The sequence below is a fragment of the Phyllobates terribilis genome, unplaced genomic scaffold (genome assembly GCF_046119375.1).
Source record: "Phyllobates terribilis strain yellow unplaced genomic scaffold, ASM4611937v1 Scaffold_1__5_contigs__length_1240528914, whole genome shotgun sequence".
Classification (NCBI taxonomy): Eukaryota; Metazoa; Chordata; class Amphibia; order Anura; family Dendrobatidae; genus Phyllobates; species Phyllobates terribilis.
This window is the reverse complement of record NW_027362761.1, coordinates 162,880,910-162,889,259: the sequence shown is the minus strand read 5'-3', so window position 1 is coordinate 162,889,259 and position 8,350 is coordinate 162,880,910.

Below are 8,350 nucleotides of genomic sequence, written 5' to 3'. Positions count from 1 at the left end.
GTTTTCCTGGGTGGAGTGTGTGGTCTGGAGATTGAAGTCTCCAGGCAGTGTGTGGCTGATGCCAGAGAGCAACACCGGAGGACTGGTGTTGCTGAAACTTCACAGGACTATCTGCAGCCGGCAAAGGCCTTGCTGGCTAGAGGACTCTGTTATATTTCATCTTTTGTTTTCCCGTTAACCCCAAGAGGGACTGTTTATTTTTATGGGATGCTGCTGGAGTTTATGCCGCACAATAAACCCGCAGGAAGTTTACCCAAACCGTGTGTCCTGTGTCTGCCTCCGGAGAGCCGAGCAAGTCGCTTTTCCACAGTATATATATAAAGACGTAGCTGGATGTAGTTGACGTAACCAATGAAATTTAGACAGATGTACTTCAATGAGCTTCGAATACGTCTGCAGACGTACAAATGTGAACGAAACCCAACTCAGATATCATTATATAAATGTATAAGTATGCTACATGAGCAGGTGATAATAGAATCAGTATCATCTGAACTAAAAGAATGAACCGAATTGAAAATAGTAGGGCCATGGGCAGAGAAATTGTTTACTAATATAAAGAGGGGGATAACACCAAATCCTACAGAAGGGGCATGGAGTCAGAAATCCTCCAATAGTAATAATAAAACATATATACTTTATTGGCAAATACAAAACAGTCATAGATAAATATAAAATCAGAGATGAAGACTCAGGTATTGCAAAGATGAAACGGGGTTTGCACACATGAAGTAAGGGAAGGGTCAGTACGCATGGGCATAACAAATTGCATATGTTAAAGAGGTTTTGACTACTATACAGAATGCCCCCATAAATTTAAACAGTGGAAAGAAGTGGTTTTGTAAATACCTTGCACTGTCAATCTTGCCTGTGAGCGGCGCAATTGCTGACCGCTCATCAGGCCTCGGCTGACATCCGCTGATGTCACATCAGGTTCCAACTGCAGCCAGGTGTGACCTAGTGACGTGTTCCCCCCTTATTGATGAGCTGTGGGCGGAGTTTCACCGCGCGTCACTGCCCAGCATCCAGCGTGCACTTCCCCAATGAATTCAACGAATGCAGAGGAGAGGGAAAGTGCGCCGTGGATGCTGGACTGTGACGTGCTGTGAAACCCCGCCCGCAGCCCATCAATCAGGGGGGAGCACGTCACTGTGTCACGCCCGGCTGCAGTCGGAACTTGACGTGACATAAGCGGATGTCAGCCGAGGCTTCAGCCGGAGTCAGATGATGCCTGTGAGCGGTCAGCAATAGCGCCGCTCACAGGCAAGAATGACAACACAAGGTAATTACAAAACCACTTCTTCCCACTCTTTAAATCGATAGGGGCATTATGGATAGTGGCGGACAACCTCTTTAATGTCAGTAATAGGTACAAAGGAAACCTCAGATCAAACCAATAATGATCAGGTAATAAAACGCTGTAAAGATCATAAGGCTCATAATGGATTTAAAAGACATCATCCTGTTGTTCCCTGTATTTGGACCACATAACCACAGCCCCTGTTTTGGATTACAGATACTGAGGTGAAAAACTCACCAAATACTCAACGCGTGCACGTGTCCTTATTCTAAATAAATTTTCCTTTTACTCAAATCACCTGTGAAGATCAGATTTGTTTTTCTTGCTTCAAGCACATGATTAGAAATTTAATCAGTTTTGCTATCTGTAGAATGGTGGACATCTGGAAATAAAAGTAGTAGTAATTTTTTTATATTTATAGTAGAAACACAACTGAATACAATGATTTAACGTCTGTATCCCTAGTAAACTAGGACAGAAAAAAAGTGTTAATGTTTCATACTTGGTATTACTCATATTTCTAGTCACCAGCCCTGTCTGCAGGAAGGCTGAGATGAGAATGGACAGGTATCCCCCTCTCAGAGACTACTGCACATGTTTTTTTCTGCCCTACAGACTGTTTGTTACACCAATGCCGGCGCTCCTGCATGGTTCCCCTCCCCTTCTTGCAGGCACACCGACATACTCACCTCCCTAGCCGCGCGGTGACTTCTATGTCTCCTGCTTCCTGTGCACACCGCACAGGCTTCCTGGTGGTACGCCTCGTGCGTGCATGTACTCGTTCCACTGTTCTTAAAGGGGCAGTGTGTGTAGTTTTAATATGCCCTCAGCTAATAGCTATGCGGAATCTTGTATAAAAGGCACCCTCCCCAGTAAGGAGGTTCTTGAGCAATCCCTTTAGTCCCTTACTTAAAGTATGTGTGCAACTGTATGTTGCCATGTCCCCCGTCCTAGTATTCTGTGTAGTTAGTACATGAACCTGAACCATTGGTCCTTGTATAGCCAGGGCCTGAACCTGGAATCGCATCTGCCGGTCCCAATACTGCACCTGGCGGTCTCTTGAGCCTGAAGTCACACCGCGGTACCTGAACCCTGAAGCCGCACTGGCGGTACCCGAACCTGTAACCATTCCTTCAGTACTAGAACCTGCACCTATGTCAGTCCTCGTTAGAGTTCCAGAGTCTGTACTATTGGAGCCTGTTCCATTATCTGATTGGCCTAGTCAGGAAGGTAAAAACAGGCATTGGGGTGAATGGGTTATGTCCATATGATATTTTTTTCAGGCAGGTCCACTTTGAAACCAGCCTGAAAAAGCCCTAACTAAACACTGAAAAGAAGGAATACATTCATTTCCATGTAAAACCAACTTGTTCGTATGCACAGTCTTTTGAGCATCTTTTAACCACTTCAGGTTTCCAAAGACGCCAAGCAGTTAACAGAGGTGACCTGATCCATTTCTAAGGCATTTTCCACTCTGAAGACACTCTATACTTTAGGGCTGATACTCATCTGCGAGAAAAACGAACGAGTGCAATCCGATAAAAAATCGGATTGCCCTCTGACCAATGTTATTCAATAGGTTACATCTCTTCTGCGATTTTTTTTTCAGCTGAAATCGGACTGAGAAAAAAATCGCAGCATGCGTATCTCAGACGAGACTCACCAATGCAAGTCAATGGGTACGAGAAAAGAAATCGCACAGCACTCGGACCATGCAACATGAGGTGAACAGAGTTCATTTCATATGAACTCGCTCAACTTTATCATGTCACTGTGAGTCACTGAGATGCGCAAGCATGTGCTCCTCAGTGTCTCTGCAGGATGACAGGCTGTATAGTCGCGTTAAGCTACTATGCAGCCTGCCATCTAGATGTAGCAGAGCTAGACCCGTTGTGAGACAAGTTGATTATTTTTTTCTATGGATGAGGTTGCTTTTATTATTTTATTTTATTGCAGGTGACAAGGGCTTAAATGGAATGGGTATAATGGTAAGTTTAGTTTAATTTAGAAATGTTAAAGGAGTCTGTGTGGTTATTTCAAATAAATTATTTTATTCTGGGTGTTGGTGTTTTTTTTCACTATTTGACTATGGGGTTAGTAATGGGGGCGTCTTATAGACGCCTCTCCATTACTACCCCCTGGACTTGATGTCAGCTGCCAATGCGAATCAGACATGAACCCCAACCCTATTACCCCACTTGCCACCGCACCAGGGCAAGTTGGAAGAGCGGAGGCTAAGTGCCAGAAATTGCGCATCCTATGGATGCGCCTTTTCTAGGGCAGCTGAGAGCTGATGTTTGTAGTCTGGGAGGGGACCAATATTCATGGCCCCTTCCTAGGCTATTAATATCAGCCCCCAGCTGTCTGCCTAGCCTTTGCTGGTTGTTAAAATAGGGGGACCTCACATCAATTTTTTTTAGGAGTCCCTCATTTTAATAACCAGTAAAGGCTAAGTATACAGCTGAGAGCTGATGTTAATAGCCTGGGAAGCTCCATGGGTATTACCCCCTTCCCAGGCTATAAACATATGCCAACAGCTGTCTGCTTTCCCTCTGCTGGTTATTAAAATAATGGGCGACCCCATGCCAATTATTTAAAAAATATCTTTAATAATAATTGACATGTACAGTAAGCAGCACAAGCAAACCACTGAATATATATCTCACTCACAAATTTATATCTATGTATATATATTTCTGTTTTGATGTATGTATCTATCTATATATGTATCATATATAAATATCTATATATATATATAAATATATATAGAGATATTTATTTATGTATGTAGTAAAGAATATATCCTTGGAAAACTATGTTTAAATGACCTACAGAATTCCTCTATGTAAAAACCCATGCTAAAATCGCATTGCAATCGGATCGCATACGCTTGACAATTGGATGTAAATCAGATGCTAGGTGAGAAAATCGCATGGTACTTGCATGACACTCGTGCGTTTTTCCGGTCCAAATATAGGAACTTTTTTTTCACACATATGGGTATGAGCCCATAGAATACAAATCAAATGAAAAACTTAAAAGATGCCCGGCATCTTTTTCAACGTTGTGCCAGCATTTTGGCTTGAAAACCCGTACTGTATGCTAACCTACAATAGTAGGAGACAAATGGAGAGTAGTGCAACTGCATTATTACTCTCCACTTAGGTAACTGTAACTGGTTACCAAGTAGATAAAACAGTCCTGCAGAAGAGTTGTAAACAGTAATAAATAGATTTTTAATTAAAGAGCTTGTCCACTACCAAATGAGGCCTACAAAGAAAATAACACAGTACCTACAGTCAAATATGGTGGAGTTTCAAAGATGTTTTGGGGTTATTTTGCTGCCTATGACTGTGTGCAAGACATCATGAAATCTGAAGATTAACAAAGGATTTTGGGTCACAATGTAGAGCCCAGTGTCAGAAAGCAGTGTGCGTCCTAGGTCATGGGTCTTTCTGCTGTGTTCCACGATATAAACTTAAGATCAGTGGAGGTTGTATAATGTGGTGCTGTATCGGTGTTTGATATACTCATCTTTGATGTCTTGATAAAAGGTTTAATCTACAAAGGGTAATACATTTGGACAGGATTCTTCGTCCCAGCGAGTGAAGAAAATGTTTTGCCTCACAAAAAGAATTAGCTGTGATCCCATGCTAATCTAACCAGTCTGTGTACTCTCTTTTGCTTCCTACTCTGGCTAGGAGCTGTGGTACGATCAGACCGTGTTCCTGCACAGTGTCCTCCAGACACACACATTACGCAGTAAATAGCAGGAGCACATTTAAGATTATCTCGGCACAGGAATATTTTTTTTTAACATATCCAATTGGGGAACTTATTTTTATTCCATGATCTATTAATTAAAATGTACTTTGTTTGTGGGAAAACCTCTTTAAGATTGTGGTGGCTATACTAGTAGTTCATAGTTGATCATTCATTGATATGTAGTTTTATTGTGTTATAATCTGAAAACCATAAGCATTCATTGAACAGTCTCCATTCAAAAAAGAATGTGTCATATTCACCTGAAAGTTAAAGAGGACCTACATGTTATGGGAAAAACATAAAAAGCTGAGAGTAGATAAAATTGGAAGACATTTCTCAAATATACAGCACTGTGCAAGTTTTAGGCATGTGTGGAAAAAATTCTGCAAAGTAAGAATTATTTAAAAAAAGAAGTGTTAATAATTTATTTTTATCAATTGAAATGTGAATGAACAAAAGAGAAATATAATCAAATCAATATTTGAACTTAATTTTGTTTTGTGAGTGCAAAAACTGGTGAAATTCTGTAAATTGTGGAGGTAGTGGAATGTTGTGCCTCTATATCACATCTGAATGGCAAATTAGAACCTTAGCAAGATTTAGCCTATTTTGTTGACTCATTAGTTCATAGAATATAATGGGAGAATAGATTAAGTCTATTTTTCACATATCTCACATTTTCACAAAAAAAACAGCAATGTGGTGAATTAATTCACCAATGCATCCCAATGTGGTGCTAATCAGTGAAGCGCAAATCATGTGAATATTTACTTCACCTTTGAGCGGTAATCTGTAAATTACTTCATAGAGAATTTTGTGAGACAGAATATTTATCAGACAGCTAATAAGATATCCTTCTGTGTGCCCAGATAAAGGAGAACAGTACAGTTGCTTCTAAAGGGTTAAATCTACTAAAGGAGGTCATAAAACTAAAAGGGTTAATCTTCAAGAAGTGACATAGCTCCATATGAAGGGTTATTCTGCAAGAAAAGAATATTGCGGCTTGCAAAGGGTTAAGCTCTAAAAGTAGTAATTAGCTAAGAGGGTGCTGTGACTTAGAGATAGCTTGACAGTACTTTAGGCTATGTGCCCACGTTGCATTTATGAAGCAGAAAATTTCTGCTGCATAAATGCAAGTCCTCTCCCGGAAAAACGCATGCGGAATTCCGCACGCGTTTATCGCGCTTTTTTCGCGCGTTTATCACGCGTTTTCCACATGCGGAATTGCCTTGCGTTTTTTATGCATTGGACTATGGCAATTCTGCTTGCGGAAACGCAAAATTAATTGACATGCTGCGGATTTTTGAACGCAGCATAAACGCTGCGGAAAAATCCGCAGCATGTGCATAGAACTTGCGGAATCCCATTGGGGACCATGGGGTGCGGGTTACCAAGCGTTTTACAAGCGTTTCCGCTGCGGAAATTCCGCATCAAAAACGCTTGAAAAACGCTACGTGGGCACACAGCCTAATAGTGATTATTACCAGGTCACAGCAGCAGAGCCTCCCACTACAAATGCTAACGGGCGTTTAACCCCTCTGATGCTGCTGCAATAGTGACAGCGACATCAAGGAGCATTGCAAAGGGAGTGAGCTCCCTCTCTGCTCCCTTCGGCACAATGTGATTTGATCGCATTGTGCCGATGGTCTCCATGGTGACACCGGGCCACAAGATGGCCGCGGGGTCTTTTAGGGTCCTTCAGGGAAGGAGGCCTGTGAGCTCCTGCTTAGAGCAAGAGCAAATACGCCTCCTCCATGCCTGTCAGACACTGCCCTGATGCTCTGCAGTGCAGAAGCATTGCAGATTATCAGATCAGCGATCTGTCAGTGTAAAGATTATTTTCAAAGTTGGACAATGTAAAAAATAAAAAAAAGTTATTAAAAATTGTAAAAATATTTAAAAAAAAAACAAAAATAAAGAAAAAAAAATATGAATCCAATAAATGCATTTATTTATGTAAAAAAAGTAAACATATTTGGTATCGCTGTGTCCAGAACAACACGACCTATAAAACTGTCCAACTAGTTAACCCCTTCAGTGAACAGCGTAAAAAAAAAAAAGCAAGGCAAAGGATTATTCTTTATCATCATATCACCAAACAAAAAAGTGCAATAAAACGCGATCAAAAAGACGAATGTAAATAAAAATGGTAAACGTCATCTTGTCCCGCAAAAATCAAGCCGCATACAGCTCCGTCAGCAGGAAAATAAAAAAGTTATAGCTCACAAATTAAAGCGATGCAAAAATATATATTTTTTTCAATAAAATAGTTTTTATTGTGTAAAAGCAGCAAAACATAAAAAAGTGATATAAATGTGGTATCGCTGTAATCGTACTGACCCGAAGAATAAAGCTGCCTTATCAATTTTACCACATGCAGAACGGCAATTCCTGAATTGTTGTTTTTTCTTCATTCTGCCTCCCAAAAATTGGAATAGAAAGCAATCAAAAAATGTCATGTGCCCAAAAATGGTACCAATAAAAACGTCAACTCGTCCATCAAAAAACAAGCCCTCATATGACTTTGTTGTCAGCTGAAATATAGAAAAATGATAGCTGTCTAAATATGGGGATGCAAAAAATTGTTTTTGCAATAAAAAGCGTCTTTCAGTGTGTGACAGCAGCCAAACATAAAAACCCTATATAAATCTGGTATAGTTGTAACCTGAAGAATTAATTTGTTTAATCTTTTATTCCACAGGAGGAACGGCGTAAAAAATAAATGAAACCAATTCTTCACCTTCTGTTGATTTGTTCATTCTGCCTCCCAAACATTGCAGTAAGTCTCGGCTCACATTTATCCTGAATGTTTTCACGGGGTTTTGCGTGTAAATCACTGAAATACGTGATTCAGGCTGAACCCTCAATGGAAGATTACCTATAATGAGGCACATGGAGGCACTGTGGATGACATCTGACCTGTGTTCCGGCAGTGTCCGTCTTTTTACACATGCTTAAAAGCGTGGTCTGACACAGTTTTGTGCACCTCTGAAAAGAAGGACACCGCTGAACAGAGGCCAGACAGAGGCCAGTGTTACTCTGCTGCCTAATTATAGTAAATGGATCCATCGGGGGTTTCATCTGTGACTCGGACATTTAGACGTAAGTGCTCAGCGTAGAGCGCTGGGTAAATGTGATCTTAAATGTTATGTAAAATGTTCCCTATAAAAGCTTCAACTCAATCCACAAAAAAGCCCCCACTGAGGTCCATCATCTGTTAACAGAAATTTAAGGGGCTTCCATGTTACTGGTAGTACAAAAACTGTGGAAAAGCACTATGGCTCC